Below are 12,117 nucleotides of genomic sequence, written 5' to 3' on the forward strand. Positions count from 1 at the left end.
AATTTCTGTTGCACATTCTTTAACGTACTCGTGCAGCTTTGAGAAAATGCATTCTGCTTACTAATTAAAAAAAAATGTGAATGTTCTGTGTATTCATGGAACACACGCTGTTACTGTTGGAAGTTCTAGTAATGTGATGGTCTAGTTAATAAAACATCACGATTTGACGCACTGTTTTGTAGCCTGGCACACCGTACCGATAGACGCGCAAGTGAGCTATCCATCATCACTGGCATATTTTTATATCCGCTGCAGGATGAAGGCCTCTCCCAGCGACCTCCAATTACCCCTCTCTTCTGCTAGCTGATTCCAAGTTAAGCTTGAAATTTCCTAATTTTAAACACACCAACTAATTCTCTGCCATCCTCGACTACACTTCCCTTCACACCCATTCTGTAACTCTTAAGAAACCACTGGTTACCTACCCTACATTTACATGACCTCTCCAGCTCCATTTTTTTCTCTTAAAGGGACACTAAAGCTAAACAATAAATCAGTTTAGACTAATGAAGCATTGTTTGAGAACCCTGCAGGCAGTCATTTAAAAAAAATTGTTTGATTATTAGATGAGAAAATGAAGGTCCAAGCATCAGTATTTGAATTTCGCGTCGAAACCCCAGCGCCGGTACATCAGCGTGATGTCAAGGATTCCAAAGTATGTTTTCGCACTTGGGCCGCGTTGGCTGAAACTTGCGATATTTAATATTTGGTTCCTTTAGAACGCAATGTAGTCAATCTGTACCTCTATAATTAATTATTTATTAGTAGTAGGCCCTAGAAGATCCATCAAAATCCAAGACGTCACAGCCCCCTGGTGCGGGAACTAGGCGTCGCCACCCATGTTTCGTTCTTGCTCTTTTTCTGGCTTACCAAATGTCTTATCGTTGTAGGAGTGGTGTTTTTGGTGTTGTAGAACGGTAATTTACTGATGCATAAGAAATCATTTTTCTCTTTAGTGTCCCTTTAATGTCAGCTGGAATATCGGCTACTCCTGTTTGCTCTCTGATCCACACCGTTGTCTTCCTGTTTCTTAATGTTATACTTTACTATACATGCAACATATTGTGCAGATACATTTGGCCTTTTAACGTAGCTAAAGACTTGCTGAATGGTGCCGCTAATCCAAAAATGCTCCTTGCATGTCTCTTTTACCCTTTGCCACTTTATACATCGCCTAATTAGCATGCCTGCACCTTTCCTTGAACCAGTCATTCTGATGCACACGTACAAGATTCTCAGTAACAGGCGGCTGCTCCAAATCTCATAGATAACATTTCGGTCAAGGTGAACACACCAATACCTTCGTCATTCAGATGTGTTTGAATTTCCAGCCATTTTTCCTGCTTGCAAACACCGGGCATGTTTATGTAACAAATTTTATCATTTCTATACTTACACAGTCAGGGTTGCGATTCCTGCACCAAATGCGCCATTACGATTCCAATGCTAATTTCTGTGCCAGGCAGCGCCAAACAAATAAAATTAAAGGAAATTGCGCCACGCTGCGCCAGAACGGCTTCGGCACATGTGCTCTGGCAGTGGCCACAAACAGCGAGCGGACTCATTCTCCGAAAAAGAGTGCAACTGTTGACATTCCGCACACGATTAAACGCGCCTCCCGCACAGTTCCTCTTCATTTTCGCGCTTGTAACACTGGACCCATGGAGGAAGGAAACTGAGGAGAGGCCCTACCTCATGACTGGACCTTTCGGTGCCCCTGGCAAGGGGCCGGCGCGCGCTGCCACTCCCGGCTGTCGTCGCTGCTGTCGGTACGGCCAGGGCTGTATTTAGAGCTGATTTAGAGTGTACCAGAATATAGTTGGAGTGGGCCGAGCGGCGCGGCGCTACCTAGCTGAAGCTAAAAAAAAAAAGTAGACTGATGGCGCTGCGAGCGAACTAGAACCTTTTAAAACGAAGCTTTCTTTGCCTCTTCCCTCGACTTTTCTACTGCTGCTGTTGCTGTGGCTGCTGCTGTCTGGCACACCGCATAGGGGGCAGTTCAGAGCGTGTGTAGACATGACAGGAGCGAGTCGGAGAGAAAAGGCGACGCGAGAAACTCGTTTGGACCCCAATGCGTCGAATGTGCACCCTCTGGAGGTCCCTGGGCGTCGCCACATTCGCCTCTTGACACCTGTAATTATCAGCGACTCCCCTCAAAAACATCTTAAGAAGCCAAGAAACAAAGACACCAAGGACAACACAAGGTGTCTCTGTTTGTTGGCTTCTTATTGATTAATAAAAATCGGGCCCCTCGGTTAACCCCCTTTCTTCTCGTGCTCCTCGAAAGCATTGCAGAAACTACAGCGCTTCCATTTCTACTAACGTGCGAGTCCAGAGGAGGCGTATATGTAGAGAGGAGGGAGTAGAAGAAGCAGTTCCCACACAAGGGACCCGGGGGGGGGGAAGAAGGAAAGGAAACCCCACCACTATAGGACAGCGGTTGCGGGGAAACTGAATAGGCTTAAGTCCTAGGTGCGGTACAGTACGTTCCTGGTATTTCTGAGAAATAAACACCTTGCAAATATGTCAAGCGGACAAATTACGCAGGGCGTGCAGAAGCAGAGCCGCATTAATTAAAGCGCACCGCATGGTCCAGGCGACACTACAGAAGCGGGCGACCGTCAACTCAACAGTTCTGTGCCCGCCACGGTAGCTGCGGCTATGGCATTGCTAGAAGTCGTGCATTTGATCCCAATCGCGGCAGCCGCATTTCGACGGGGGCGAACTTAGATTTTGTGACACGTTATAAAGAACATCACGATGCCAAAATTAATCCGGAGTCCGCCTCTACGGCGTGCCTCATAATTCAGTTGCGGTTTTGGCATGTACAGCCCTATAACCCCCGTTCAAGTTTAATACTTATTCCACGATTCGATGTGCCATGTGAGGCAATGACAATGCTCAACTCTCCCAGAGGTTATGAAATATGATGCACAATAACACCTCAAGCAAACACCTCTCCCTGTGTGTTCTGTATACTACACAGACAATCACGGCAGTGGTGCACGCAAGGTAAAGTTTAACATCAACTCACCACTCTCGTCTTGTACTAAACGTTGAAGAAAGTAGGGTGCCACCGTCAACATCAACGCTAACTATCGTTAATCAAAACAACCAGCACAGAAAGCTTCGCTTACATCGATTTTACAGCGAAGGTATATACCTCTGCCATCCAAGGAAATTTTCGTGTCGTTGGCGTGGTAAGCAAAAAACTCCCTGTACGTGGGCCGATCCCGAAGATAGTGCAATCCCGGGCCGACCCGCGGCGGAGGTTAAATTTAAGAAAATTAAATATAGGGTTTAACGTGCCAAAACCACTTTCTGATTATGAGGCACGCCGTTATGGAGGACTCCGGAAATTTTGACCACCTGGGGTTCTTTAACGTGCACCTTAATCTAAGTACACGGGAGTTTTCGCATTTCGCCCCGACCGACATGCGGCCGCCGTGGCCGGGATTCGATCCCGCGACCTCGTGCTCAGCAGCCCAGCACCATGGCCACTGAGCAACCGCGACAGGTCGCGGCGGAGGTGAAGCAGGCGTTAAGCACTCCCCTCATGTGGGCCAATCCCAGCCATAATGCAATTCCGGGCCGACCCGCGGCGGACGTGAAGTTAAGCACTCCCCGTACTTGGACCGATCCCGAAGATAGCGCAATGCCGGCCCGATCCGTGGCGGAGGGGAAGCACGCGTCAAGCACTCCCCATACGTGGGCCAATGCCGAAGGTAGTGAAATCCCGGGCTGACCAGCGGCGGAGGTGAAGCAGGCGTTAAGCACTCCCCATACGTGGGCCAATGCCGAAGGTAGTGAAATCCCGGGCTGACCAGCGGCGGAGGTGAAGCAGGCGTCAAGCACTCCCCATACGTGGGCCAATGCCGAAGGTAGTGAAATCCCGGGCTGACCAGCGGCGGAGGTGAAGCAGGCGTTAAGCACTCCCCATACGTGGGCCAATGCCGAAGGTAGTGAAATCCCGGGCTGACCAGCGGCGGAGGTGAAGCAGGCGTCAAGCACTCCCCATACGTGGACCAATGCCGAAGGTAGTGAAATCCCGGGCTGACCAGCGGCGGAGGTGAAGCAGGCGTTAAGCACTCCCCATACGTGGGCCAATGCCGAAGGTAGTGAAATCCCGGGCTGACCAGCGGCGGAGGTGAAGCAGGCGTTAAGCACTCCCCATACGTGGGCCAATGCCGAAGGTAGTGAAATCCCGGGCTGACCAGCGGCGGAGGTGAAGCAGGCGTCAAGCACTCCCCATACGTGGGCCAATGCCGAAGGTAGTGAAATCCCGGGCTGACCAGCGGCGGAGGTGAAGCAGGCGTTAAGCACTCCCCATACGTGGGCCAATGCCGAAGGTAGTGAAATCCCGGGCTGACCAGCGGCGGAGGGGAAGCACGCGTCAAGCACTCCCCATACGTGGGCCAATGCCGAAGGTAGTGAAATCCCGGGCTGACCAGCGGCGGAGGTGAAGCAGGCGTTAAGCACTCCCCATACGTGGGCCAATGCCGAAGGTAGTGAAATCCCGGGCTGACCAGCGGCGGAGGTGAAGCAGGCGTCAAGCACTCCCCATACGTGGGCCAATGCCGAAGGTAGTGAAATCCCGGGCTGACCAGCGGCGGAGGTGAAGCAGGCGTTAAGCACTCCCCATACGTGGGCCAATGCCGAAGGTAGTGAAATCCCGGGCTGACCAGCGGCGGAGGTGAAGCAGGCGTCAAGCACTCCCCATACGTGGACCAATGCCGAAGGTAGTGAAATCCCGGGCTGACCAGCGGCGGAGGTGAAGCAGGCGTTAAGCACTCCCCATACGTGGGCCAATGCCGAAGGTAGTGAAATCCCGGGCTGACCAGCGGCGGAGGTGAAGCAGGCGTTAAGCACTCCCCATACGTGGGCCAATGCCGAAGGTAGTGAAATCCCGGGCTGACCAGCGGCGGAGGTGAAGCAGGCGTCAAGCACTCCCCATACGTGGGCCAATGCCGAAGGTAGTGAAATCCCGGGCTGACCAGCGGCGGAGGTGAAGCAGGCGTCAAGCACTCCCCATACGTGGGCCAATGCCGAAGGTAGTGAAATCCCGGGCTGACCAGCGGCGGAGGTGAAGCAGGCGTTAAGCACTCCCCATACGTGGGCCAATGCCGAAGGTAGTGAAATCCCGGGCTGACCAGCGGCGGAGGTGAAGCAGGCGTTAAGCACTCCCCATACGTGGGCCAATGCCGAAGGTAGTGAAATCCCGGGCTGACCAGCGGCGGAGGTGAAGCAGGCGTTAAGCACTCCCCATACGTGGGCCAATGCCGAAGGTAGTGAAATCCCGGGCTGACCAGCGGCGGAGGTGAAGCAGGCGTTAAGCACTCCCCATACGTGGGCCAATGCCGAAGGTAGTGAAATCCCGGGCTGACCAGCGGCGGAGGTGAAGCAGGCGTTAAGCACTCCCCATACGTGGGCCAATGCCGAATACAGTGAAATCCCGGGCTGACCAGCAGCGGAGGTGAAGCACGCGTCAAGCACTCCCTATACGTGGGCCAATGCCGAAGGTAGTGAAATCCCGGGCTGACCAGCGGCGGAGGTGAAGCAGGCGTTAAGCACTCCCCATACGTGGGCCAATGCCGAATACAGTGAAATCCCGGGCTGACCAGCAGCGGAGGTGAAGCACGCGTCAAGCACTCCCTATACGTGGGCCAATGCCGAAGGTAGTGAAATCCCGGGCTGACCAGCGGCGGAGGTGAAGCAGGCGCTAAGCACTCCCCATACGTGGGCCAATGCCGAATACAGTGAAATCCCGGGCTGACCAGCAGCGGAGGTGAAGCAGGCGTTAAGCACTCCCTATACGTGGGCCAATGCCGAATACAGTGAAATCCCGGGCTGACCAGCAGCGGAGGTGAAGCAGGCGTTAAGCACTCCCTATACGTGGGCCAATGCCGAAGGTAGTGAAATCCCGGGCTGACCAGCGGCGGAGGTGAAGCAGGCGTTAAGCACTCCCTATACGTGGGCCAATGCCGAAGGTAGTGAAATCCCGGGCTGACCAGCGGCGGAGGTGAAGCAGGCGTTAAGCACTCCCCATACGTGGGCCAATGCCGAATACAGTGAAATCCCGGGCTGACCAGCAGCGGAGGTGAAGCAGGCGTTAAGCACTCCCTATACGTGGGCCAATGCCGAATACAGTGAAATCCCGGGCTGACCAGCAGCGGAGGTGAAGCAGGCGTTAAGCACTCCCTATACGTGGGCCAATGCCGAAGGTAGTGAAATCCCGGGCTGACCAGCGGCGGAGGTGAAGCAGGCGTTAAGCACTCCCTATACGTGGGCCAATGCCGAAGGTAGTGAAATCCCGGGCTGACCAGCGGCGGAGGTGAAGCAGGCGTTAAGCACTCCCCATACGTGGGCCAATGCCGAATACAGTGAAATCCCGGGCTGACCAGCAGCGGAGGTGAAGCAGGCGTTAAGCACTCCCTATACGTGGGCCAATGCCGAATACAGTGAAATCCCGGGCTGACCAGCAGCGGAGGTGAAGCAGGCGTTAAGCACTCCCTATACGTGGGCCAATGCCGAAGGTAGTGAAATCCCGGGCTGACCAGCGGCGGAGGTGAAGCAGGCGTTAAGCACTCCCCATACGTGGGCCAATGCCGAATACAGTGAAATCCCGGGCTGACCAGCAGCGGAGGTGAAGCAGGCGTTAAGCACTCCCTATACGTGGGCCAATGCCGAATACAGTGAAATCCCGGGCTGACCAGCAGCGGAGGTGAAGCAGGCGTTAAGCACTCCCTATACGTGGGCCAATGCCGAAGGTAGTGAAATCCCGGGCTGACCAGCGGCGGAGGTGAAGCAGGCGTTAAGCACTCCCTATACGTGGGCCAATGCCGAATACAGTGAAATCCCGGGCTGACCAGCGGCGGAGGTGAAGCAGGCGTTAAGCACTCCCCATACGTGGGCCAATGCCGAATACAGTGAAATCCCGGGCTGACCAGCAGCGGAGGTGAAGCACGCGTCAAGCACTCCCTATACGTGGGCCAATGCCGAAGGTAGTGAAATCCCGGGCTGACCAGCGGCGGAGGTGAAGCAGGCGTTAAGCACTCCCTATACGTGGGCCAATGCCGAAGGTAGTGAAATCCCGGGCTGACCAGCGGCGGAGGTGAAGCAGGCGTTAAGCACTCCCCATACGTGGGCCAATGCCGAATACAGTGAAATCCCGGGCTGACCAGCAGCGGAGGTGAAGCAGGCATTAAGCACTCCCTATACGTGGGCCAATGCCGAATACAGTGAAATCCCGGGCTGACCAGCAGCGGAGGTGAAGCAGGCGTTAAGCACTCCCTATACGTGGGCCAATGCCGAAGGTAGTGAAATCCCGGGCTGACCAGCGGCGGAGGTGAAGCAGGCGTTAAGTACTCCCCATACGTGGGCCGATCCGGAAGATACTGCAATGTCAGGCCGACCCGCGGCGGAGTTGCAGTTCGCCATTAAGGGGCCCACATACACAACTTCGCTGGTCATCTTTCTTCACAGAGTGGAAGGGCACTGAGTTTTTTAACGGTGTTTCCCACACGTTCAGGGCTTCATTATTTTGTTGCCACTGTGGCTTCTGGTTTTACTCTAGTACCGTTGGCATGATTATAAACGCGTGCCGTAACGAATGCCTTTGGTGTGTAGTTACAGTCAACGACCGCTTTTTTGGACCTGCCCGATAATTCAGTCGCCTTCGCGGAACCGCCATGTACCCCACAGAGTCAATGTTTAAGAACGTCTGGAATTTCGTTCGCAAAACTTCTTGCCGTCTGATTTGCCTGACTTTTTCGTCGTGACTGCAGGTCCGAAACAGCATCAATCGAAGGCACTGTCATTTTGATCATAGCCTCGAACCGGCGCTCTCGCACGACGATTCGCTGGCAGACACTGCCGCGGGAACACTAGGCCTAGCGTCTTCATACATTCGATGCCAAGCTTCTCGCTGTTCGGTGCCGTTATTTTCATTGAAATAATTGGCCGCTGTCAGCAATGGAGCTGAACCCAACTTTGTAATCCCGGCTGATGACTTGGAAGCGCAGAAGGCATGCCACGCTGCATAATGCCGATTCCCGAAAGTCAGCTTCGCCGCAATTACAAGTGTTACGTGGTCGAGCATATGCAACGTGTTGCGGTGAAGCATACCAAGAGTGTAAAGGAGCAACTGTCTCGGGACGCAGGCACCCGCCATCTCCTGTCGAAGTACGAGCTACGATACGCCTAAAAATTGTACTGACAGGCCTTCAGAGCTATTTCGGGCGTGCCTGTGACGATTTGACCTTTTGTGGCAGCAAAGCGCGTGCATTCATTTTTTTCAGATGTTTTCGCGGCCACTAGGAATACCGAAAGATTGGACGTTGACTGGCAGCTAACCAGGAAGCACGCAGCTAGCTGGTAGACATCTACCTTCCAGCTTGATCTAGCTGAGGCCACAGCTAGTAGCCATCTTTTGTAAGCTGTACTCTAGACCTAGACATCTACGAGCCAGCTGGTAGCTCAGCTAATGCTCCCTCCACTTACGGCTAGTAGCCACCTTGCGAAGCACTGCTGTAGTTGCAGTGTAGACATTCAATGCCCAGGCTTGTTTCAGCTTCGCAGATGCTACAGTTAGCTCTGCTTACCGTGTTTACGACCCTGGAAGGTTGAATTCTTATTTTACACGTGACTACAAAAGCGCAAGAAAGGCAACGGCCACATTAAAATTTTCAACTTGGCTCTGTTCTATGTCTTTCTTTTGTCAAGTGTGGGACACTGCCTATGCATGCAGCTTCGAAACGAATAAAACCATTTATAGTTTGCACTCTTTCCGTCTACCTCATTTTCTTTCTGTATTCATCCTTTTATACGCGCAACTCTTCTTAACACCGCCGTGCATGAACTTGCCCAGCAAGAAGTTCTCCCAAAATAGCATAATTACTGAGTTGACAGCTATCCATTCTTGGTATAAAAAAGAGACAAAAATTTTGTGGTACACTCCTAAAAAAACTAATTCCTCTCCCATCAGCACAAACAATGACAAACAAACTTATGATCATTGTTTTAATGTCCAGTTCACATTAGATATTGCAAACTTCGAAAGGGAAAAATTATTTTCCTTACTGACAAATAGCACAACATAAATCTCCCTTTCCTGATGCTGACAGCATTTAAACATTGCAATGTGGCAAGCTAGAGTTCAGACTTATATCTATAACTATATTTAAAAGCTAGCAGTTCCCCACCAATAAATGCATGCATAGCTTATTTTCATATATGCCAGAAAACACAGAATTCTGTGTAGTTAAGGTTAGGTTATGATATAAAATATATAAAATGCATATATAAATAAATGCATATATAAAAATATAAATAAATGCATATATAAAAATATATATGCAATATATAATGCATTGTTAGGGCATAAAATGCATTACATTTACATTTGAAGTCGATGATTCGACGGAAGCCCGTCTGGTTGGGATGAAACACGAAACAATAAAACGACAGACACTGACGAAAAGAAACGCTAAAAATGAATAATTCTTTAAGACGTTTCGTTCTTCGCTACTGAAGCCTTGTTCACAATGGGGTGAAAGAAAGTTCATGGAAGCTTATGTATACTACAGCACGTGTACGACGGGGGGAGGGTTCCCTCACTTCGATTGAGTGTCTGACGTGTTTTTTGTATCTCCAATGACTCCAGATACAGCCGCGATTTCAGGTTTCTTTCTTGGCCGATAATTCTTGAGTTTTCCCAGTCAATCTTGTGGCCAGTTGCATCCGTGTGCTCGGCCAGGGCGTTCTAAACTGTTCGTTTCTTTTCGACATCGTTCTGATGATGCCTCAGCCTCTGTCTAAAGTTGCCCGATTCACCGATGTATGCGTAGTCGCAATCTGCGCAGGGTATCTTGTAGACTACGTAGACTGTAGACTGTAGATTTATCATTTCTTTTGGTCGGTGTCTGTCGTTTTATTGCTTCATGTTTCATTGCAACCAGACAGACTTCCGTCACTTCATCAACCTTCACTGGGCGTATGGATAATCTGTAATCACCGGAATTCGCCGTTATGCTTCCCTCACAACCCGCATTGCTGCGCTTCTCGAACACCTGGAGTTCAACGGCGCCTGCAAATCACGGGGCCTCGACCCGCTCTCATTGCACCTTAACAGGCCAGTGCCTTCCAAGTTCGGCTGTAGTGCCGTCGCAAGGACAGAGAGGCTGTTTCTAGAGGCAAGAATGCTGGACTGCCGTGATGCTATCAGAAAACTTGAAAACGAGGCGTTTTTCGCATGGCCCCGCCTGGAGGACCTCTGCCCGGATCATTTTGCAAGCATCCAGTTACATGCCAACTTCCAAGGCAATGTACGCGCCTGCCAGTCCGAACTGATGCATAGTGTCAAGTTTGACAGACTTTCGGAAAGTGCCAGCCCATAGCGGCCGCGCAGCAGAAGAACTACGGTGTACAACCTTTCATCGCACACTATCGACCCTACCGAGGTCTCCGTCCTGGAGCTAGGTCTGAATGTCTATGTTGCACCTGCCCCGACGTCATAAAGGTTGTGTGTGCGGTGGAGTGCGCGGTTTACCAAGTTGACCCGTCCCGCCGTGACGAGGCTCGCACCCGCGCTATTGATGTCCTTTCTGGACTGCACCGGCGGAAGTTGGTTTCCCCTCTTTCTGCTGAGGAACAGAAGGCTGTCAACCGACTTCAGGCGAACACTGGAATCGTGATTCTTCCCACTGACAAAGGGAATGCAACGGTACTAATTGATACGGATGTCTACAAAAGCAAGATACTGGCCCTGCTTGACGACCGGGGCACTTACGTCCGGCTCACTCGGTACCCCACCGTGAAGGTACAGAGGGACTTTCAGGCTCTCCTGGAGGACGTATCGCGCTTCGTAGCTCCCGAGCACAAGTCTCTGTATTAGAAGCTCCTATGTCATAACGGGGCTGCACCTGCTCTTTATGGCTTGCCGAAAGTTCACAAGCCGAATGTCCCCCTGCGACCAATCGTCGACTACACCCGCTCCACCCTCTACGAATTGTAAGGATACTTGCACCAGGTACTGTCTCCACTCATCAGGAAGAGTTCTACGCATGTGAGCAACTCCTGCGACTTTATTGAAAAAGTTCGTGGCGTGACTCTATATGACGACGAGGTGATGGTTTCTTTCTATGTGGTGTCGCTGTTTACCTCAATTCCGACTGACATAGCTGTGGAAGCATGCGCTTCTGCTCTAGAATTCGACAGGACTTTGCCAGACAGGTCACCCATTGACGTTCCCGATCTCAAGAGGCTCCTGTGCTTTTGCCTTGGAAACACGTACTTCTGATTCCACAAGGTCTTCTACAGGCAAGTCCACGGTACGGCCAATGGATGCCTCCGTCTCTGTTACTGCTGCCAATCGTACAATGGAATGGCTGGGAAGTCGTGCTCTCGCGTCCTTCAGTCCTAGGCCAAGAGTTCTTCTACGCTATGTGGACGACTGTTTTTGCGTGATTCGACGCAGCGCTTTGGCTTCTTTCACTGCGCATTTGAACAGTCGGGAAAATGCCACCCAATTCACAGTTGAGACGGAAGTTGACAGCGGACTCCCATTTTTGGACGTGCTTGTCAACAGATGCAATGGATCGCATTCGTTTAGCGTATGCTGAAAGGACACCCACACTGGCCGCTACCTAAACTTTTAGTCCGTTCACCCTGACGCTCGCAGAAGGTCGTGTGTTGTCTCCGTGTTCAACCGGGCGAATCGCATTTGCTCCAAAGCAGAAGGTCGTTTCACCGACTTGGACCGTGTGGGAGGCGATGTCTCGGCAAGCAGCTATCCTACTTCGATTTTGAGCGCTGTGGAACGCTGCCTGTGCAATTCCGGCTGGCCGGCTAATCCCCGACCAAGAAAACGAACAGCCATACCCTACGTTCCCGGGTAAGCGAAAAAAACCTTGTCTCGCGTTCTGCGCAGTTATGACGTTGAGGTGGCATATGTGCCTGTGTGCACGCGCTCGTGGGCGCTAACGACAGGCTTCCGAGAGGTTCGTTTCCTGGCATAGTCTACAAGATACCGTTCGTAGATTGCGACTACGCATACATTGGTGAATCGGGCAACTTTAAACAGACAGGCAACATCAGAACGATGTCAAAAAGAAACCAACA

Source organism: Dermacentor variabilis, chromosome 6 (assembly GCF_050947875.1).
Source record: "Dermacentor variabilis isolate Ectoservices chromosome 6, ASM5094787v1, whole genome shotgun sequence".
Classification (NCBI taxonomy): Eukaryota; Metazoa; Arthropoda; class Arachnida; order Ixodida; family Ixodidae; genus Dermacentor; species Dermacentor variabilis.